The sequence below is a fragment of the Anabas testudineus genome, chromosome 11 (genome assembly GCF_900324465.2).
Source record: "Anabas testudineus chromosome 11, fAnaTes1.2, whole genome shotgun sequence".
In the NCBI taxonomy this organism is placed as follows: Eukaryota; Metazoa; Chordata; class Actinopteri; order Anabantiformes; family Anabantidae; genus Anabas; species Anabas testudineus.
The window spans coordinates 20,259,184-20,283,104 of NC_046620.1; the positions used below are offsets into that span (position 1 = coordinate 20,259,184).

The following is a 23,921-nucleotide window of genomic DNA, read 5'->3' on the forward strand; positions in this document are numbered from 1 at the left end:
AAAAAGCAAGAGGGAGAAGTAAGTAGGGGTAAGTAAGTAGTTTGGTGTTTTTAAGGCAATTGGTTTAAATAGTAAAGACAACCCGGATGTTCTAAGTTGCCAAAAAACTTAAAATGTTTACGAAATGCCAACTTAAATGTTTCAATTGACATGATGTATGTTAAAATGGAAATTCTGTGTAGTCTATACTCAATAGTTGGTAAGTTTACTACAGTGTTACATGCTAAAATAGGATAGTGAACATGGTCAATATCGTATCCGCTTCACATGAGCACTTTAGCTTTTTTACATTAGCGTTTTACTGAAGCCACTGTTGTGCCTTTAAGTACAGCCTCACATACAGTAGCCGCTAGCATGGCTCTAGTCTTGTGTTTGTTCTCTCTCCCTCTCAAACATCAGGGGAGCTTCCTTAAGGATTAAACCTATTCATTTTGGAAAGTCTCTGAGCTTGCCTCTAGCACCACCAATGTCCCCCTCTCACACAGTTAAGTCAAAATCAAACAGTGAGTAGATTCGAGCTCTCATTTTGATCCATGCAACTCTTTTGATTTATTTTGAGCCATGTTCCTTATTTTGGTTCCATCCTGCAAGGCAAACATCACATCTTAGATCCAATAAAGCACTGCAGCCTCAACTGACTTTTAGTAAGATTTTTTTTTTCTTTTTGAATTAAACTCGTATCATTTTATCGTCACTTTCAAATAAGTCTTTGGAAAGTTTCCATGAACTCTGCTCTCCAGTGTAATAAGCAGCACTGCACGATCAATCCGGGCTCTGAGAGGATGAGACAAGGCAAGTGTCACACCACGCCAATAACCCGTCTGACGCCCACGCTGTGATCCAATGCCGAGGCGCTTTCACAGATCGACAACAGGAGACTTAAGGCACACAAAACTACTCTGGGATCAAAATCAAGGGTCTCTTTGAATCAATTTTCACAAGAGGACACAAAGGTACAACTGCTTTTTTTGATGACCTCTGCTTGCTGAATTTCCGTCCTCACCCCCTGTGCTCTTTTGATTATGATTTTTCCATCAACAAGACAAATTCCAACATCACCCTTAGAGACCCCGCTTCTCATCTCTCCTCACAAGCTTTGTAGCTCCAACTATTTTTACTGAGTGCGGACACTTATGACTTTTGATTATATCCACAGTACTCAGTGTCCTCTTCTCTAGGCTGCACAATCAACCTGCATATCTTCCATGCACACACACTCAGGCACACACACACACACATACGCACAAACACTACACGCTGCCCCTGCAAGCATAATATAATTGGACAAAGATTTGAAATAACAGCATCTCCCAGTGGAGAGAGACTTTTCCTTCTGGCAGCAGTGAATTGATAATCTGCTCTGTAAAATACTCCTGAGGTTCTTGCTCTCATGTGGAGGCGCTGCTGAATTGGTAGAGGCAGCGTTCAGGGCCGTAACACTCAATTCTCCACATCTCGCATCATCTAATCCAAAGCACCCATGGTTGCATAGCCACAAAACAGCTATATGCCAATAACTCAATTAATTACATGACATGAACTTTAATTTATTTGGTACATTATCCACAAATCTTTAGAAGTTTGCTGCTGCAAGTCTGACTGAGACCAAACTCTGAAAATGTTGCTGGATAATCTGAGAGTTTTTCTCCCTGGATCACTGATGAAATGTTGCACTGTCGTGACAACAAAGCTTACTTGCCTCCTCAGTAATCTCTGGAAAAGGCTGCCTTGTGGATTTCTCTCCTCAGAGAGCATGTTTATCATTCCAGCTCCAAGACTGATTATATTATTTGACTGCACTGGAAGGGAAACTTAAGCACTTAAGCATAAACTAGTGAAAGGAGGGAATCGATATGAATTCAGTAGCCTACAGTTGAATGTGCACTGTTGGAGGAGAGAAAAACGAGTGGGAGGAGGTGAAAGACCCGTTCATGGAGAAGAGCCAAAACACATCCCGCTCCCTTTTTTACACAGGTGTAATTAGGTGTGCATGTAGAAAACAGTGAGAATGAGAGCTACGCTTTCCACACCAACTAACGAAGGGCACGCAGAGTCGGCAGGCCATCACCATGGAGGGTCTGTTGAGGAAAAGCGATAGTGAGGGTGCTTTTCCACAAGAGCATAGCCCAACTGGTAATCCTCCTGCATTGTGAGATGAGATACTGTAGTTAGCCAAGTGACCTTGGCTCTGTGTGAGAAGGATATTGCCAGAGGGCTGTATGCCTCATGCTGGGAGATATTGCTATTTGGCGAACAGATAGTGCAGCTGAAGCCCAGCATGCATCACATTCTTGTGAAAGTCTCTTATTCTGGTGTCTCTCATGGTATACAACCTGGAAAGTGTTTTCATATTTAATACTATTTCAATGGAAAGGATCATTTATAGTTTCCATCTGTTATCATTCTCCCACAGTGAAAACCAGCCATGTTTCCATCCACTCTGAGGATATTCAAAACCCGTGTGAGCCAAAATTTCCGCCCCAGATTTAGAAATTAATTAACATATGCTTCATTTAACCTGACAGACACTGTACTAACTTCAGACATGGAAAGGTAGCTAGCATTTTAAAATTAATTGGATACCTTGTACCTTCACTTTTTTCTGCAAGTCTTCTTAATATATATCCAGCTTTCCTTAGGATTGGTCTCACAAGGCTCGGCTAAACTGAACTTATTGCTATACCAATACATTGTAGATTTCAGTGCTTTCCTCCACATTAGTGACTTGAGACTAGACTAAATATATTGTCTTGGCTTTTAATCTATGATGTGTATTGGCAAAATAAAATCATGAAAATACTGACTGCAGGCTGTACTGTTTCTCTGTAAAACACACACTAATTCACAGCTGACAGATGCAATAAAAAAAATAAAACTCATTCGGAGGTACTACATTTATCTTTCACTCATCATTAATTGAACGTCTCCAGGCTAGCATTTGGAGAGAATTGTTAATGTTCATAGTATTGATTGGCCCGTACCAGCCCTTCAGAGTAAGAGTGGCAGCGCTGCAGAAGGTGCACAAATCCAATCTTGCCCCCTTTTTTTGTAATTACAAGCTGACATTATCCCCTGCATTAAAATTCCATGACCTGGGGACAAAGGCGTGCCATTCAAAAAGAAATCAGTCGAGGCTGTCGATCAGAGAACGAATGAGTTCATCTAAATTCCAAACACTTCTGAAAAAGTAACCATCAAAGCAATTCTGCCTCATATATAAAGTTTTAGTTGATGGTGAAATAAATCCCTCCCCTAAACTAGGCACAGCAGGCCTGTCAAGGTTTGGATTTCTCCACATGCTGAAGAGGTGGTGCTGGGTGGGACTGTTAGTAGTTAGTAGTTTATGCATGTTTAGGTTGGACCATTTAGGTTGTTGCACAACCTGCAATAATACCTCAACATTACTTCCAAAGCCTAGGAACACACCATTAACGAATGACCTTCATTGTTCAGTTACAGGTTAGTTAAAAAGAGAAAAACAAAACATCCACCGATTAGTACTTCCCCACTGTGTGAAAGCTGCTTCTGGACTGCATCCATTAATGTTAGCAACTCTGCAGGGGTACCAACCTTTGTCAATGGAAAGTAGCCACAATTTGCTTAGAAAGTGGTTGTATATTGATCAACACAATATATTTAATAATTCTAAAGCTTTCAGGTGCTCCGTTGAGCTGTTGGCCATTTTGTTGGCATGGTTTGGATCCACTTGGATCACATTTGGAGTGACCCTACAGGGGGGGCACTGTCATCCTAGAAGACACCACTTTCATCAGGTTAGAAATGTTTCATCAGGTGACCACTCAGAACAGCTTTGAACAGCTGATTTCCAGTAACCCTTCCCTCTAAGGGGACACATGGACGCAAAACGTTCCCTACCCCTTTCCACATGCATATTGTAGAAACCTTTGTTATTGAAGACAGCATTAATCCACATCTCACAAACCTTTATTTGAGCAAAATTAAAAGTGAAAACCACTTTAACCCATGCAAGTAAAACAACAAGCAAAACCTTCACGTGTAGCTCAGAATTTGCTTCAATGTCTTTTTGAGCTAAATTTTACTTTCTTTTTATTACTGGATATAGGATAAGATATTTCTCTACAACTTCTTTTCATATATATCTTTAGATATATTTGAATCTTGCATACAGTTTGTATCTCCGGTGAACGTGGAGATTCCAGAGAAGTGACACTCACTTGTTGTGTTCTGCACCTCTAGCAGGGACCAGTAACCATTTCTAGAGAAAAACAGGAAAAAACTGTGGAGTATTTTTCCAAATGACATTATGCATAAATAGCAGGAGATTAGATTAGATTTAATCCTCCACAGTAAGCCGTGTTAATTGCTCACATATGGATGCAATTAGCAATTTTCAGATGTAGCTTCAGTCTTTCAGTATTATATGATACATACATTCATCCACTGCATATTGAAACCTCCATTTACATGATTCTCATTTTAAAACTGTTGGTAACATGGTTATGGTGCTAATGCTAATGCTAGCAAAATGTGGTGGCGACAGCTTTCAATTTCAGATAGCAACATTGTCACAATTAATAAAAGAGTCTGGTTTTGTCTTTACCTTGGTTACCGTCTTTTAACCTTTTTCACTCTTCAGATACAATGAGTTCTCATTTTGCTTTTCTATTGTATTTTTGTCATAAATACAAGAAAATGCTAGGGAAATGCGAGAAGCCATTAGAGGCTTTACATTTTTAATGATAGTATTGGCTTATGAGGCGGTGGCTGCTGCATCTGGCCTAAAACACCATGGCAACAAATGGCATCCCATCCACCACCACCAGCAGCACAGATGTTGCCAAAATCAGGGGAAAAACAAGAATTTACAGTGCATCGCTCTAAATCGAGCTCTGTTCCATTACCCTGCTCCCGCTTTAGCCATGTTGTCTGCACCTCCTCATCCACTCCCACACGTCCCATTCCCACCAGCCCCCTACACACACACTGCCAGCAATCATCACTCCTCCTGTACTGTATGTTCAGCTGGTCTGTCAAGTCCCAATCCAGCCAAGTGCCCACCAATCTGTTGAACCTAAGACAGCATGCAAATATGGACCAGAGAGGACTTGTTCTATCAAATGATGAACTTATCTGCATGCAAACAGCAGCTCCCTGGTCCCTGTGGTGTCCAGGGCCCAGAAATGCAGACAGTGTCATGTTGTGGCAATGCAGTTGCACAGATCAAATCCAGCTTCATCCTTTGTTAAGCAAACCATGCACTTAATGTACTGCTATAATCTTCTAAGTAGAGTATCCTTTTAATGGTAATTGATTCAAATTACCAACATTGGGCTGTCCATTCAGAAAACATCTTTAGCTGCAGGCTTGCTTATTTTTCAAAGAACTCTATCTCATGTTGCTTTTAAAATTGCCCAGTCAACAATCACAAGCGCTGCAGGGACACGGGAACAATGTTTTTGGTAGCCCAGTAATTTTTTGCCTGCTAATAACATAATAATCACCCAACAATTGTTCCACAAATTAAATAAAATGGCAACCATTTACTGTGACCAGATTTGAAATATCATAATGATATAATTACCTGTTAATTGAAAAACAATTATTATCAAACTACCACAATTTTGATTATAAGTACCTCGACACTTTCTGAAAGAAAATCAATACATTCACCAACAATTAACGTTCCTTCAATATTAGAACTATGATTTTAGGAAGTTACTAGTATCAACATACCATAAGTCATTTCTTTGTTACTCTGGATTATTGTTGTAGATTAGATTAGATTAGATTAGATTAGATTAGATTAGATTAGATTAGATTAGTAGTACATTTCAGGTAATTCTATTCAAATTTCGAACTTGCTTCACTCTGTTTAGTTGCAGTTTCATTTGACTCTGTGAACCAGTTACTGGCTGATCACTATGTGGTAATTTCCTTAGATTCAGAACTCATCAGATAACCAAACAGCAACAAACCATTTTGGATGCTTGCAGGCACTCTTTCGAAATGTTGCCAGTTTTTATAGAGCAGCCACATTATATATAAAGGCACAAAATGCCTCATCTCAGGGGATAAGGGTGAGCAGTCACGTAGCCAAGGGCGTAAATCTGACCAACAGGTCTCTGCTGCCTCTGGCTGCTATGGCTGAGTGAACTTTAGCTTGGGATGAATTCACCCTGCTTAGAATCACTGCAGTTAAGCTACCAGTCACCTCTGTTATCCTATTAGTCTGCAGCACCTATGGAAAGGACCTTTAGTGATTCAGTGTGCAAATTTAGAAGGAAACTGTACAAACACGGCCATTTTATGGATTAAATAGTGTGTCACTTGTTATAAAGCCAGCACCAGTAGGGTTAGAGGGGGTGTCGAATATTGGACGTGATCAGTAAAGATTGTAATAAAAGTCTAATTATTCCCAGTTTGAGTAAGACTATTGCAATTAGTAAAAGATGTGAGATTATGAAGGTGGTCAATCAATGGTGGTGGATTCTCTGGTAGTCTACAGGAACTTATTGTTCATTCCTTCAGCCATAGGTAGGGGGGTAATAGCGGGACCTGGTCACGGCATGCCAAAAAATCCTGGTGTGTGTGTGTGTGTGTGTGTGTGTGTGTGTGTGTGTGTGTCTGTGTGTGTGTGTGTGTGTGTGTGTGTGTGTGTGTGTGTGTGTGTGTGTGTGTGTGTGTGTGTGTGTGTGCTGAGGGGCGTAGCAGTGTTGCGCTCCTCATGGTCAGCGCTCAGCCTTCAGACGCGCGCCTCTCACTGCCTGGAAGCGGGTAACGGTGAACGCGAGGCTGTTCCCCTCCTCCTCCTCCTCCTCCTCCTCCTCCTCTGGATGTTCTCGTTCCTTGAGGTGAGAGAGAGTAAAACCTCCTCCTATTCAAAGAGGCAGCGGTGCGAGGTTGCCAGTTTGGAGCCTGTTTTCCCCTTAAACAAGAGCCTTCACGCTGTGACTGGGGCTGATTCGCTCGCATGTTCGTCCTCCGCGGAGCTGCGGGCTCCGGCCGCACCGGCACCGGAGATAAAGGGACTTCACTCGCGCATCCCGGGCTTCACTTTGAGTGAGTATCAAAACCCAAAGCATGCTTTGAACAGCTTGAACACCTCAGTGTCGCCTCCTATTCTAATTATAGCTTCTAATCTGAGTATTTTAAAGGGAGCAGCGCACATGCGGGCTTAAAGTCTTAAAGTGCTGCTGACCAGGTGTTGCTCGGTAACTTTCTGCAGCACAAACCCACAGACTGGGATGAGGAATAGAAATCTGCAGCATGCTTTAATGTGTCAGAAAGAGTTTGGGATGTTTAAATCCCACCTGCAGGATTAGGAGTGCTCCCAATGAACTTGGTAATTGACAGGTGTCGATGTGAGCATGTTTGTGCGCATTAGTCTTTATTTATTCATGTTTTCTGTGAAAGCAGAACATGTTGAAGCTTCACGTTGAGAAAAAAGCAGGTTCTTCTTTTTCAGCATTTCTTGGCTTTGGATTCTTTGGTAGAGGGCTGCTGGCTAAATCATGCACTGCTCAGCTTTCTGACTTCAAAAAGGCCAGAGTACATACATGTGCCGTCCTCTGCAGGACGCCCTGCTGTGCATTGAGCAACTGTTGAACAGACGTGCCTGTGTGCACACTGTATTGTGCACAGCGCCTGGCGTCCTGGAAGTCGTCCCATTAGGTAAAACAACAGTGTGCTCTGACAGAAATCATTTGAACTGGTTGTAAACATGAATCCTGTTGTTTGTCATACCCCAGCGTGAGTCAACTCCAGGTTTTTGGGTTATGAGTTTTGTAATGATCCCCTCTGATGTCTATTTTAGATGAGATGTCACCTCATTTCCTATTGAAGGTTTCTGTTGCTGCTGTGCACCGTTTAATTTTCCACTGAAACCTCTCCTTGCCATTATAAATAATAAGCAAGTAGAATACATTAGCTCAGCCGGTTCCTCATCACATCTCCAATCAGATTGGATGGCGTGACCTTGGGGGACCGTGCTGCAGTATTTAGAGAGGAGGGTGGCAGAGATGGAGATGGGCTGCTTTGGTGACATCTATTATCAAGGAACCCAATTACATCTGGAAACTGTAGTTGCAATTGCCAGTTGCTGCACTATATGAGCTTGTGCAGCTATTTTGAGCAAAATGTGTATCACCCTGATAATATGCACTTCAGTCAGACTTCAATATACATTGTAATTTAAAAGATTGGTGTGATTCCTCTGAGCGGAAGTCCTTTGTGGCCTCCTTTTAACAATGGAGCATGGAAGAAGCAATGAGTCACTGTGAATCATGGCAACTCTCACCAGCTGCCAGCCAGATGAAGACATGCTGCAAGGAAAGTGTGATGAAACTGCAGTCGCACTTGTGCTGCTGTTTCCACTTCAAAGCGTGCCGAACAGAAATGTATGGCGTTCCACAAGGGTGCCTAACGATCATTCAAAGTTTGTACCACTTCCTCTAACGATCCAACTTCGGGTTTTTGTTTTTTGTTTTTTTAGATTTCAGCTGCTGTGGTGCAAAAGGCAGCGCAGGTTTTACTGTAATCAGTTATTCAGCTCTGGCATTCAGACTCCAGACGGAGGAATCCCCGTGGCTCACCACAGACTCAATCAGACCCTTTAAGTACACTGCTTTACCGCAAGGTCTGAGACCAAGTCTGCAAGCAGCCATAGCAAAAATGTTGTCAATCCCTCGGGTGGTGTTCTGCATGTGTCTGCAGCATGTACAAGTATATTTCACTAATAGTTCGTGTCTTTTGTTTAGGCCTCTCGGCTCGGCCATACACTGTCTTTTTTCTTCCCAGCTGTCCCTGTGGACTTCTCTCTGCCTTTTTGATTTGCCCTCTGTTTCCACTTAACAGTCTTGGCTATTTTCCAAGAAACACCTCAGCGCCATTCCTTTTTTTTTTTTCAAGCATGAGCAGACTTCTTATACTCTCGGCACACGAGGAGAACGCTTGGCATTTGCTGCATGCGCGCATTTACCAAACAACACCGTACGTCTCACACAACAGAGAAAGGCGTCTTGTGATTGCCTTCGCAATCGCTCCCCAGCGCAATCAGCGTCATCGAGACTACACATCACTCCTGCAATTAGCCTTGTCAAATGACTGCGTGGCTTTTATCTGCTTGTTTGATAATGCTTATTGGCAGGTGCCTGGAGAGGAGCAGGGGAAGGGGAATCCACAGCTGCTGCATTTCAAGTGGGATGGGTGCATTATGTAAAACCATACTGTAGTGTGCAGCAGATGTTTCCTCCCAGGTTCATGACCATACATCTCCATATCACCACTTTCTGTGGTGATACCCCCACCCCCATTTGTGACGAGCACATGCATCCTCCTTAAGTTTCATCAAGTTACTGTCAACCTGAGCTGTTCTCCACAAATTGTCCCCTCGCTGTACTGATGGTTTTGTGGTGTTAATCTGAGCATGTGCGTCACTTCTTCAGCATCAATCGTCAATGGAAAGCATCCTTCTTTACCTTTTATTCTCCTTATACTCACGTTGACAGGCCTGCCGCGTCTACGACCTTGTCAGAAGACACGCCTTCATTCTTTACCTCACATTTAGACTCACAGTATATATGCTTTGCATACATACCGCTCTCTCTCCACAGGGTTTTGCTGAGCTTGGTGTTACGTCTCGCATGTGCTTTTTTTTTAGCTGCTTTGTTTGTCTCCAGCAGGGTATTATTTGGCAGCGGAAAAGGAAAAATGATTTTGTCAGTGGGCTTGACATGCATCCATTCTGTGGTTTTCTTTGAAGGAAAGGCTAATTGTTATGCCTCAGAGGTCCATTGGTAATTAGAAGTTATCTCGGGCAGCTCTCACATGGTCACCGCTCTAATTGGCAGTCAAAGCTGTGTACCACCTGGCCTAGCCTCTAACTCACCAGGTGCTCCCAGCAAAACCGTCGGCTTTGGCATTATGTGGGTATGGCCTGTTAAAATAAGACAGACAGCCAGAGAGAGAGAGAGAGAGACAGAGAGAGAGAGAGAGAGATGGGGAGAAGTGAGAAGGGAAAAGAAAAGAAGTGTGTGCGCGCGTTTGTGTGTGTGACACGATGGCCAACTTTGCCGAAATGGTGGCACCGCAAAACAGCAATAAAAGGTTATTTCATGCTACGTAGTTAAACAAGCCTTTTGAAGGCGGCATGACGAAAAAGAGGTTCAGAGAAATTAGTGTAATCCTTTGATACACACATAGTCATACATCACACCTCTTTGTTTCACATTTCTAATACCGTAGGGGATGTGAGGTGGCAGCACATCAACACTCCACAGCCTGTGCAGGTTTGTTTACCTGCACTTTGTGGGAAAAAGAAGTTTAGCTATGAATGTGAGGAGCGGCTGGCGTGTTGGCCTCATCATCTGCCTATACGGCCTAAATAAATGTTGATGAGACAATCATCTGATTAAGTCTAATTTTGCCTTTCAAGAGAAGATTTAAATGCTCAAATGGACTCCGGCTAAAGATTTTCACCCTTAAAAGAGAATCCACATTAAGTCCTTCATTCAGTGCAGTTATAGCACTAAGCTGGGAACTGTGGAGAAAAAGGGCGGTGATTTAATCAAGAGATAGTGCAGCTGCTTTTCACAATGACTTGGAAACTAACACTGGGAACTCACAGAGTAACTTAAATAATGTGAGATGAGAGTCTCCCACGTGTTGGGATCCAGCACGGAGCTTAACTAACTCGTCCAATGAAAATCTTCATGTTTTGTTCGTTCGTGAGGCAGGTGTGCCTTGTGCATGACACAAACAGAGCGCAGACAAAATGTGCCTTGCATCGCTTTGCGCAGGAGGACAAAGGAGCTTTGTCTTTTCGCACCACAAAGTCAATGGCCTTGTTTTGTCTCTCCAGCATCCCAAGTTCGCACTAATTCCCAAATGTGCCGACCCTTTGTTTTCCGATCACAATGGGACTTTCAAACGTAAAGGGGATTTGGAAAACACACTGTATCTTGATGGGCAGGGCAGACAGCAGTGGTTTGTGACTGTGTTGTATTAGCAACCTTAGGCAGAATGTGTTGACATTGTAGAGCAGAGCAGGGGATGATCTGGATCTGTGTGATTTGTTGTTGTTGTTGCTGCTGCTGCTGCTGCTGCTGCTGCTGCTGCCATTTGTGTTTTGGCCCAGAGCCTCAGCAGCATGTGTTTTCTGATTCCAACCTACAAATATAGTATAGACAGTACAGTATATATTACCCAAGAGAAAATGAGTCATTTTTTTCAGCTACAGATTGAGTTTAATCAGCACTTCGGCAGCAGCAGTAAGTAATAACTGAGTTGCAAATGACTGTTAAACAGATACAGAGAGAATAATAGATAGACCTTGAAGAATATTAAAAATAGCAGATGACTGGTTTATACAGACTAATCATAATAAACAGGCCTCTCACTGCTGTAATTACTGACAGCATAATCATTACTTCCCCTAATGCTCCACTGCTACCATCGTTAATAACAGTTCATTAATTAAACATACTATGGAAAACAGTAGCTCTGCTCTGTGAAAGGGACTTCTCCTTGACTGGACCAGCACAGTTACAGAGTATAACTCTAGAGGTCATTCTAGGAATAATGAGCCAGAGAAATGTAAATACCCCTTGTTCCTTCACTGCTGGAGCATTTAGACTACCTGAGACAAGCCACATTTGCGATTTAGCCTCATAATGAGCAGCTTATTATAATGTAAGTGGCATTAGCGGAGTGAAAATAAGACTTTTCATGCCACAAAATCTTTTTTTATGAATGATGTTTCACTGAGTGTAGTTTTCAGCTGCATGTGTTTTCTGTAGTGTCAGGGGAAATGCAAGAAAGGGTTCAATTCTATCTTATTTGTTTTACACTTACATTAAAAATATAAAGGCGACATATAGAGAGAGCTTCACATTTAAACTATCTTAACGCGAACGATGCGATAACATGCAGTGAGTGATGCTGTGCAGTTAATGTATTGTGGGCTTTTAGAAAAAAAGCAAAAACAACTTAACTTAAAACAACTTTCTTATCCTAAAATGTATCTGTGAAGTCTCTATTTTTAATTTTAAAAGTTTATGTACAAAACCTGAGGCAACATCCATTTATTGATTAAACAGTTTCTTCTCAAATGCCATGGATGTAACGGAGAGTATAGAAAAGGGAGAAGAGGTATGTGCAAGCAGGAAGGAACAGGTGGAGAAAAGTATCAGGCGTGTTGTGTGATAAAAGACTATCAGCAAGAATGAAAGGAAAGGTGTTCAAGAAGGTGGGGAGACCAGCGATGCTGTACGGCTTGGAGGCGGTGGCACTGAAAAGAAGACAGGAGGCAGAGCTGGAGGTAGCAGAGCTTAAGATGGTGAGGTTCTCTTTAGGTTTGACAAGGATGGACAGGATCGGGAATGAGTCTATCCGAGGGACAGCACATGTCAGATGTTTTAGAGATAAAGTCAGAGAGGACAGACTGAGGTGGATTGAACATGTTCAGAGGAGAAACTGTGAACATATCGGTAAACAGATGCTGAGGTTGGAGCTGTCAGGCAGGAGGTGTAGAGGAGACCAAAGAGGAGATTTGTGGATGTAGAGAGAGAGAGGGCATGAAGTTAGTTGGTGTGAGAGAAGAGGAAGCAGAGGACAGGGTTAAATGGAGGCAGGTGATTAGCTGTGGCGAACCCAGAAAGGGAACAGCTGAAATCAAAAGAAGAAGAAGAAGAAGAAGAAGAAGAAGACTTCCCAAATGCTGTGGAAGCTTTTTTGACTTTTGGCTTTTGTTTGTTTGAAGTGGATTTAAAAGCTAAATGGTCGTGTTGAGCTAAAAGGAACTGTGGAGTCATGTGATACTGCTCTGTTCATCATCACCACCACTGAACCCATGTACACGGAGTCATGTGATCTCTTGAAAATATGAAAATATCGATTAGTGCACTGATGGCAGATTGATATTGATTTTCTCAATTCACTCTTGGATGAATGGAAATAATTGTTTCAAAAATCTGTGAATGCATCTTATATACCCATTTGCAGTGAGGCCGTTGTTTTCAGATCTTTGCTAATAAATATTACGTCAAACTACCCAGAAACATATTAGAAGTTAATCATTTTTCATTTCATTTATTTGGGTATTCTGCTAAAACCTCCAATAACAGTCCTGGAAACACATCAGAATGGGGTTAGGTCTTCATCAGAGCACCACACACATGCTAGTTGGTTTCTGTAATGGTTATGAATAATTGCTGTCTGTAATTCTTTAATCAGCACTGCATGTGGCTGGCCTCTGTGTGGATATACCATGAATATCAGAAGTCTACAGGCTCTTTCTAATTTTCTAGTTTTTATTGCCCTGAAGGCTGAAATGAAAAGCTATTAAATCAAAGTTGATGTTTCCATTTTCATTTGGACATGCCGAAGTAAAAAGTAAAAGGTGGAAAAAATAGAAGCAACTAATTCTGACAATATATTTAAAGTGGAAAACGAAACGTCTGCTTGTGTAATGGTGTCACTGCACCCTTGACCTTTTAAGTGTTTGCAATCTGAATTGTCGCTCATTCCTATCTTTAGACTGAAAGAGATTTCTCTATGCACACTTCTCAGTAGATTGATCCATAGAGTTTTATACAAAAGCAGAAATCCAGGCTCTAGGCTGGTGGTCAGTTGGGTTGATTTGGGCTGTGCACTTTTGTGTGCTGTCAAGTTGAAAAATGGAATTCTTCTTTGACTCGAGCGTTGTGTTTTTCTTTCAGGGGCAGCTGATTTTTTCCCCATACAAAATATCTTTGTATTTGGAGCCATTTATCTTCCCCTTTTCCCTGACCACAGCTTTTCACTGTAGCGTGGTGCAGTGGCAGCAGCATGCTTGAACAAAACCAGTGTCTTCTGATTACTGGTGTCTGGAGTTGGAGTTGATTATCCTCAGTCATTTCATGCAATCATTCATTTGTTAGCTCGCCCATTTATATAGTTACGTTCGAAGAAGTCTATAGATGACACACTGAATCAAGGACATTCACACAGCCTCTCTTTGCAACATTGTGTGTGCGTAGTGTGTAGTGCGCCTGCTGTCTGTAGCATTATACTGTATGTCATCACTGTTTGGAACAAACACTGTCAAACCTACAGTAGCTTAATAAAAGGATGAAAGCCCTGGGGCTGAACAATCAACTGGATCTTTACTCAAATCTGGACTCAGCGCAATGGTCAAACTGCAAATGCCACAGTTTAATTGGGATTTTCATAATTAACAAGGTAACAGTGGCTTCGCAACCTCAAGCATGTTTTACAAGTTAAATTGAGAATTTTATGTTTATACTCGGGTCAAGTATGTCAAAATAGCCCAGCACATAAGTTCATGTCATTTTTAAACTGACTTTTAAACAGATACAAGATACAAACTACACTAAACATGTTAATTAGTGGGCTAAAGAGATGCTGCTTGGTGGATACGATTACTTTTGGACAGAGCCAGTCAATCTTTTCCACCTGTTTCCAACCCTACTCAGCTATTTGTTGTAGCAACACACATTCATCCAGAGAGGATTCCCAGCACTTTCTGTCATGTTGTCAAAAAATCTATTTTTTCTGAACATTCTACAAATAATACCCCATAATGACAAGGGCAACGTTTTTCTTTATTAAATCTTTGCAAATGTATTAAAAATTAAAAACTAAATAATCACATGTACATAAGTATTCACACTGGAGTCCACTTGTGGGAAACTGTACAGAAACATTTCTGCTGCATTGAAGGTTCCAATGAGCACAGTGGCCTCCATCATCCATAAAGCAAAGAAGTTTGGAACCACCAGGACTATTACTAGAGCGGGTCACCCAGCCAAACCGAGTGATGGAGAGAGAAGGGCCTTAGTCAGGGAGTTCCAGCTTTTCACTGTGAAGAGGGGAGAACGTTACAGAAGAACAAGCATCTCTGCAGCACTCCACCAATCAGGCCTGTATGGCCAATAACATCCCTACAGTGAACCATTGTAGTGGCAGCATCATGCTGTGGGGATGTTTTTCAGTGGCAGGAACGGGGATAAAGCGAAAGATGAATGCAGCAATGTACGGAGATATAGAGTACTTGAAGAAAACCAAAGCAGTGGCTATGGGACAACTCTGTGTTTTTAAGTGGTCCAGACTTGAACCTGATTGAACATCTCTGTAGAGACCTGAATATGGCTGTGTACCGATGAGCCCCATCTAACCTGATGTAGCTTGAGAGGTGCTGCAAAAAAGAATGGAAGAAACTGCCTAAAAATAGGTCCAAGCTGTTAGCATCATACTCTAAGACTTGAGGCTGTAATTGGTGCTAAAGGTGCTTCAACAACTGTAAGTAGACCAAAGATTTTGACTATAACCACATGCTTAAAATTAAATAAATTAATAGTAGGAACAATTGTAATAATAATAATAATAATGTTTGAAGACAGCTTTGAAAAAGTGAAAAGCAACATTGGCTTTACCATTTAATCTTTTGGAATTAAAACCAAAAAGTCAAAGCTTCATTCGACCATAAGATACTTTTCCACATCATTTTGAGACACTGAGTGCATCCTCTTGCATAATTAAGACAAACTGTATGTTATTTTTAGAGGAAAGTGGTGTCTGTCTGGCCACCTGACCACACAGCTCAGAAATCTTGCAAATGAGCTGTTCTGTCCATGAAGCGAGAAGGCTCCAGCACACCATACGAACCGCAGCTCTTGATATTGCTGCTGGCCTCTTTGCTTGGTGAACTTCTTTCTGCACAGTCATCCCTCTCAGGGGAACCTCAGAACTGCTGTATTGAGTGTGTGATTAAAGTTTTTATTGTGTTTCACTGTTAATGGATTTAGAAACATTCTAATTCCCATCTTCAGTCAATCAAAGCCTTTTAAAAACAATATGTAAAATGTGAACATAGTTTGGGCCTTGTTATAATCTAAACTTCATCATCAACAGCTGTAAGTTGATTTAGTTTCTGATGAGTTGATTAAATCAGTCTGAGTGTTTTGGTTGCTGATCTATAAATAGCTCAAAATGTTTCTTCTTCATTTCTTCATTTTGTGATATAACTTCAATTCATAACCAGTGTCTCTGAAGCTAATTTCTGAATCCTCAAATAACTGATAAGTTGCATGTTTAAATAAAAATATTTTCTATGTAGTGTCAGATTTTTTGGCCACGGCTGTGACCACATTTATAATTTATATTAGAAAGGTACATTTTTATGTATGATATGAGTTTGGTGGCCAAAGGTCAAAGGTCAAGGTTGTTGTGACTACCCCTTTATCCAATCCTTGTAAACCGTTATGTCAGGAAAGCATTAAGGGAATTCCTCCAAATTTCCTACATCTGTCAACTTGGACTCGTTGATGAATCAGTGAAAATGAGGTGTCCAAAGGTCAAGGTCACACTGATTTCACATTGATCCAATTATGTGAAGATATATATGTGAAGGAATTTCTTCAAACTTGGCATAAATTGTCACTTGGGGTCAAGGATGAACTGATTTTGGTGGTCAAAGGTCAAGGTGGCTGTGACCTCATGTATGTCCCATTCTCATTAATAATGTATCTCAGAACTGCTTGAAAGGAATTTCAGCACTTCTGGTACAAACATCAACATGGACTCATTTTAAATTTTGAACTTGAACTCAATTTGGACATGTGTGTTAACTCATCAGTGCAAAGATGTCACTGTTGTTGTAGAACTGTTGTACAATGAAAGTATCACAAGAACTTACACATTTTACACTGTGTCAATGCTTGTTATGTCGCCTTTGTTGTTGTTTTGCTTTTGCTAGTTATATAAAGTATATATATAATTATACTGTGTATATATATAAATATATATATATATATATACAAAAATGTTATACCCGCAAGATGTGAACAAAAACTCCGACTTTCACTCTTAAGACACAAAGTAAGAAAGTAAGTGAGGAAATTTGCAGCAGGCGTTTCTACACCTTTGATTCACTGTTGGGTTGGACTCACCCACTGAGCTTCACAGCGTGAGAGACTTCATCTCATTTCTTACAAATGGAAGCACAAACTAGTGGATGTGTGGCTTTTAAACTGTGAAGTTTTCATTTTCGTTGATCAAACAGCTAAATTTGTCTGTGAAGCTCGTGTCACAGATGTTGCTTATCAAAGCCAAGCTGCAGAAGAGGACACAGAGCCAATGAAATGAAACAGACACATCCTCACCCCCGGTTAATCAAATGACCTGAACCCTTTAAAAAGGAAAAAAGAAAATATGTTTCTTTACTGTTGGATCAATAAAGATGTGAACCACACCTCTAACTTTCTCTTCATCCAAGTAAACACACACAGTCTGTGTCGGATTAGGTCAAGCCATCACATAGGGGCTAGTAATCAGCTTAAAGGATAATGCCACCGTTATTGGGTTTTTCCTTATCTCCATTGGATAGTGATCGCCTGTACCCACCCTTGATGAATTCACGTTGCTGTCTACAAATTTATATTGACTTCTTTTATTGTCCCCATTTCCTCCTGAGAACATGAACAGACATAATATTTTGTAGTTATTCGCTAGAATGAAAATCATCAATCAACTGGGCTTTGCCTGAACATGCAGCGTGGACATTCTCACCTCCCCCATGTGAAAGATGTTTTCCCATTTAAACATGACATGAGGGTGAATTACTGTTGTATTATACAATATGCTGTAATAACTGTGACAATTAATATACTGACAGTGATAGAATCAGGCAGTGGACATGTGGGGCTGACTGAATGAATGTCGTGGCATGTCATTAGTGTGTTTTGTGGATTAAATCCAATACAGCATAGTATAGTTTAGTGTCTTAAAACAAAATGTCATAACTGAGCATCATCTAAATTATTGCTTGAATGGTCAATGAGATTGACAATCAGCTTTCCCACAAGTCTGAATCTTTGGTAGGTCTTCTTATAGTGTCAGCAGTGTTGTGATTGGATTTCCCATGTGACCTATGTCAGAACTGATCTTGATTCACTGAGCTTAGATGACAGTGATTCTGTTAAAGTTTGTATTAGCAGTGAAATCTGCTGCGTCAAACCAAGAGCTTTTTCCCCCTATAAGCATTTTCAACAAGTGACATAGGTGAGAGAGCAGGACGTTGTACTTTGTTACTTAATCGTTTGTGGCACTTTTAACGTAAACCACTGAGAGAGTTGTATGAAAATATGCGTCCTTATCCCTGTTTGTAAATGATACCATGTCTTCCGTTCTCTCTATCACAAACAGTTTTTAGCACTAGCCTTGAATGACTATAAACTAGAAATGGGATGCCAAGAAAACATCTATTTTCCAGTGTTTTACACACACACACACAGAAAACCATTTGTTTTAAGTTGTTAATGTTCACATCATAGTTCAGACAGTTCCACTTCAGTAATGATGGTATTGTTTGTTTTGTCTTTATAAGGACAATATGTAATGCAAAAATAAATAAATAATAAAGACAGAAATATATTGCTCAATTTTTATTACTAAAGTAGTAAAAAGGATCAAGATTTAAATTTAATCCAGTCATTCTGCTCTAAATGTAGTTTACCTTCAATGTCAATGTTCAGTGACAATCCAGGAAGCAGAGTGTCCTTTTTACCCTTAATCATAACCACCTAATCATAGTACTGTATACTTACAGATACATGTATTGTAGAAACTATATTTTTAAGTGTTGACTCAATACAGGATTTGCGGTGGTGTAAAATTAAAACAATAAAACTTTCACCATTTTCATTATTGGCAACAATTGCCATGAAAAGACCAAAACGAGCAATGCAACTGGCATGTATTTAGCATGCAAATTCCATAGTACAAAATTAATAAAATGAATTACAACATCGGCCTAGTTTAAAATACCAAGTTCTTTAGCAGGCTTGTCCATATTTAAAATGCATTATAGCACTACAAAAAACCTGCATACCGTATAGTGTCAAGTGCTGCTAATCAGATTCATCAACACACAGAGGTCAGATGTTGATCCAAGAGCAAGAAACATTAATCAATTTTCAGCCTCGCTTCATCTTTGAATTCAACTAAGAACCAACTGATACTAACTGATTAATCTATGACAAAAAATAAATTGCTTCTACATTTTCTCATTAATACAGACTCTATAACTAATGAGCAGCATTTACATCCATCAGAATCTCTAAAGTATTCCTGTCGCTGCTAGACACTTGGCAAGCCTTAATGATACTGAGACACTCTACTGTTTTGATCCTTTCTTTTCACACGCGAGGCCTGATGACAAATATTACAGCATGATCAAAACCTGTCAAATGCTCCCTGGTTCTCGTGACTACTTACTGTATTGATCATGAGTTTGGGATGCACATGACGGGGTTTGAAGTGTTGTCAGTGGATGCATAAAATGAGACTGTTGTGCATACAGCACATGTGGCAGGAATGTGCCCTAAATTCACATTAACGCAGCGTTTCAAGTGCTGAATCCAACTTAACACCTTTTCAAGCAGATTCATAATATAAAATTACAGCATACATCCGTGTGGTTAATATTTTAGTTGGACAGGATTTTTGAAGGCCCTAAAACCCAGGTACAGATGCAAATTTAATGTGAAAATGCCCTACCCTTGTACATCACAGTGAAACTGATGCAGCTCAGTGCTGAAGACTCATAATAAACTGTAGTCTATATATTTAAAAAATATTTCCTATGCCTTTTGGAGCTATATTAAAAGTTAATGTGAGTGGAAAGGTAAGGAGAAAGGCAAGCTATTCTTCAAACAACTGGAGAGCTACCTCAGAGGATTCCTGTTGGAACCTTCACAAGCCCTCAAAAACCTTTGAAGCACCCTAAAAGCATCATACTTATTTAGAGTACACTGAGGGATACGTTTAGACAGAGTATATGAGCTCCGGAAAGGTGCAGCATGCCAAACAGAGATTGCTTACAAAAAAGTGGAAAAATAAAATTTCCTTCTAAATATTAAAACTCTCTTCTCCAGAGGATAAGAGCTGATAGTTTGTTGCTGGAAGAAATCCCCACAAATTCCCTTTTTCAGCTCAAAGATATGTTATGTAAGATTTATGCAAAATAGCACCCCCTGCAGGCACAGCAAAGAGTGACGAATAAAAATCCAAACAAAGACAGCCTCCCACTCTGTGCTCTACATTTATCTGGAGGATACAGACTACAGGAGGTAAAATAAACACACTCCAAACCCAAGTCTTCAGCTAAGACTCTCTCGACAAGTTAATGTGCTGAACATAGATACAGCATATGGGATACAAACTTTGGGGACTGTCGTAAAGTGCTGCTCAGTAGTCATTGTCCTAAGGGGGTCTACTCAACTGACTTCACCTACTGATCTTATTATTTTCCACTAGCTCCATCAGTTGATCAACATTTTCACTTTTCTGTTCAACTATCTCAAAAGCTACCAGAAAAGATTTTGTACAGAACTGTCGTGGTTTCCAGAGGGTGAATCCTTTGGTGATGCCTAATCCTTTTCTTTAGTGCCACCAGTTAGAAGAGCAAGTCTGATTTAAAACTTTTTCAGCACCAATTTCTCTGCACTGCGTGTAGTGATCTTTAGGGAGTCTGGATCACAGGAGGCTTTGACAGCACCTTTTCACATCACAATAGAGTTTGGAGCATAAAGCAAAGAAAACGAAAAATAATTTTAAAAAAGTAACATATTAGTCAATAATAGAGTTATTGTTAAAAATCCAGTATTGATTAGACTACAGTATAAACATGAGCTTGTTTCTTGTGAAAGGACCACATATCATCAAAATTTTTACAATTATATTTGATATGAATCATATGAATACAAGGATTAATCAATCAACTATGTATCAAAATTAGCATTAACACTTAGCAAAAGTAATATAATATATTAAAGCTGCCATGTAGCGTCAGCTGTGTCGATGGTGCTGAATGGGTACATAGAGTGGTGTTAGACTGTAAATGGAAAGTACAAAGTAGGAAGAAAGGGAGTCAGGAGGGACCTTATATTTGCCCTGGGGAGCTCCAGTACCAACCGAGTGCCTGTTGTTAAATCGTAGGTAATCATGTAATGATGGGTGATGCCATTTCTGTTCAACTTCAGGTGATGGTATTTTTATGTTGTGATCAAATATAAGCCTGGTTGGTGCTGATAGAACTGTGGCTTCATGCTGGATGTTCTTTCTATGCTTCTGCTCCAGCTAAATTACAGCTGAAAGAAGGTGTGAGATGAGCGTATGTCCACAGAATCTGGTGAAAAAGAAGGATTTTTATTATTTATTTGCTTGTCTGTGGATTCCACATTAAAATCCTTATCATGTTTAGAGAGCAGAGATTTAAAATGAGTGTGCCCCCATGTTTATAGATGGTAATGTATGGATGGATGGATAGTTAGACTTTGATTCACATGTAACCAGTATGAGTGTCAGCCATATGAAGCTACTGTATTTAGATATTAGAGAGAACAACACAGCTCTCAGTCATTATTAACCAGCTTTATATGCTCATCATTATAATCCATGCTTATCAACATCAGCCTTGTCACCTTTGATAAGTGTCCAATATAAAGCAATAAAATTCAAAGAGCAATAAAACAATCAAGAAAGAAGAAAATGTTTTGAAAGTGCACAGCAGATAAAGCCTCGGCACCGTCTTGCCGTGAGCACTTTGAAAGTTTAAAGGACGAGAAAAGTCAGAACATTTATGAAATCAAGACATTTAAATATTACTTAGTCAAAACCAAGGAACATGAACTCACTCTCTGTTCATCATGAATTATTTTGTAAGCCAAAGTAATAAGAGGACAGGAGTGTAAAACAGAAATGTGTAAAAAGCACACTGGTCTTCAACACATGCAACATTTAGATGCCCTTTTAGTTATCAGCCTGTCCCGATCCTCCATTTTACGAGACATGTGTCTGCCAAAAAACAAGACCTCTCAAGAAATCAAATGGGTGAAAATGTATCCTGTAGCCCCCACTCACAGTCCCACAGCGCAACCATAAAAAGTGTTCTGTTTGCACATTTCCTTGTGCTACAGAATGAAATACATTTATTTGACTTTTGGTATGACATTTATGCAAAGTACTCTATCTGAGCTGAGTGGGGGAATCAAGAAATTTGGGTGAAAGGAGAAAAACACAGGCAGAAATATTCATCCACTCCACATGGGCTGACGTGGCTCACTGGCAAGTCACTTTGTAGCACTTGCTGATCTTTGCTATACATTGTTACACCAGCTCAGTTTAGGGAATTTTCCATGTGCTGTAGAGTGTTTGTGTACTTCAGGCAGTGTGAAATACTGCTGTTCCACTGGAGATCCAAATTCATAACTATTAAGTTAATACAAGCACTTTTAGACATGCTTATCTAGGGATTACAGCTAATTGGGTGGATTTTGGTCCAGACTGACAAATTAAAAATACACTGGATACATTTACACACAGTTCAATACCAAGATGCTTTCCTGACTGTAGTGACTTTAGTGATCCTCTGATTCATCCTTCATCATAACATATGTTGGATGGACTGTCATGAAAGTTGTTGCAGACGTTAATGTCATCATCAATCAGAAGGACTTGTAACCATCTGTATTACTTGGTTTATGATTGAGTACCTGCAAAATTAAAGAGCAATAACGTTAGCTACATCATGTTTTTAAGCGTGAATTAGCAAACGTAACATGTTAACATGCTAAACTAGGATGGTGGGCATGGTAAACATTCAACATCAGAAAGTATAGCACCTTCAAAAAGTCCTTCCAAGTCCTTACCAGTAACATACAGTGCCAGTAGACTGTTCACAATTGTTTTGTGGTTGCACTGTATTGATTACTGTGAGGAACATGACGTCTTCACGTTTTATATTTATTGACTTGTGTTTACTATCAAAGGAAAAAAAATCCCCTTCTTTATGGACTTTGGAAGAGAACTAGAACAAACAAACAAGGAGTGGTACGTGTCTATAAAGATACGCCAGTGACAAATGAAACACATCAATAAATAATAATGTCGTGCCAGTTGCCAATAAATATCTGCACTGAAATATGCTCACAAATGAACTTTAAGCTACAGGGACACATATTGTTCAGGCAAAAATGGACCCAGTGCATGAAGATAGACGAGTGGATGTCCGGGTGACTGTTGCATCCGAGGCTTTTCTTATTGGTAGTTTTAAAAATATATCATCAGGAACCTCTTATTCATGTTGTCTCATATGAAACCAGACCGCTCTGTAAAAAGATATGTCAAACATCCTCAGTGTTTTAGGTACCTTTATTGATTCCATCAGTGCCATTATACAAGCACAGCATTGGATTAGAAGGAATCATTGTGATCAATGTTATGTCTAATCCATCGACTGGGTTCTCTAATGTGTCCTAGTAATGGCTCTAAAGGTCTGAAAAGACATTAAACAGTAAAATCAGCTTCCCCAGGACTTTCTCTTCTTTGTTTTCCTTTATTTTTGTTCATAGCATTGCACAGATGTATTACAGAAAAGTAGGGATAATTAATAAGGAGCGTTCCTATCTTGTTGGGTATTTAATGACTGAGAGAAACGAAGTTGTGAATTTAATGGAACGCTTACTCTAATTAAGCTAATCAGATAAAGAATTCTAAATGATGATATTGCAGTCAGACTTTTATTAGGTTGGTATTGATTATTTGAGTGTATGTAAATCCACCCAGCAACTGGAGGCCAGTGGTGCATTTCTCTTGCACCACCCCTTTAGTTTGACTTCCAAGCATATTCCCTGGTGGATGGTGCCATCACCCAGCTGCCCCACTGTTCTTCCTCCAATTTAGATGACTGTAATAGCACTGCATGGATCATTTCTTTTTCTCCCTGTGCTTTTAACAATGTACCGCTGCCATGTATGGGGATAAGCCACAGGCGTTGCAGGTGCCTGCCCCCCCAGTGTCCTGGATTACAGACTGTTTTTGCCAAGTGGCCACAATTGGTTCGAATTCAGGGGCCAGTTCAAGGTGGCATCCTGTTATCTGTC

The 23,921-nt window shown here is 40.2% G+C and overlaps 1 protein-coding gene across 1 annotated transcript in view; it reads left to right on the forward strand.

Annotated features, from left to right (window-relative positions):
- Nucleotides 1–6,745: 6,745 nt before the first annotated feature.
- The window catches only part of LOC113153202 (CMP-N-acetylneuraminate-beta-galactosamide-alpha-2,3-sialyltransferase 1-like), a 52,276-nt gene continuing 35,100 nt past the window's right edge, over nt 6,746–23,921 (forward strand). The window contains exon 1 of the mRNA XM_026346703.1: nt 6,746–7,041. The gene's annotated coding sequence lies outside the window, so the exon portion shown is untranslated. The remainder of the gene's footprint in view (nt 7,042–23,921) is intronic.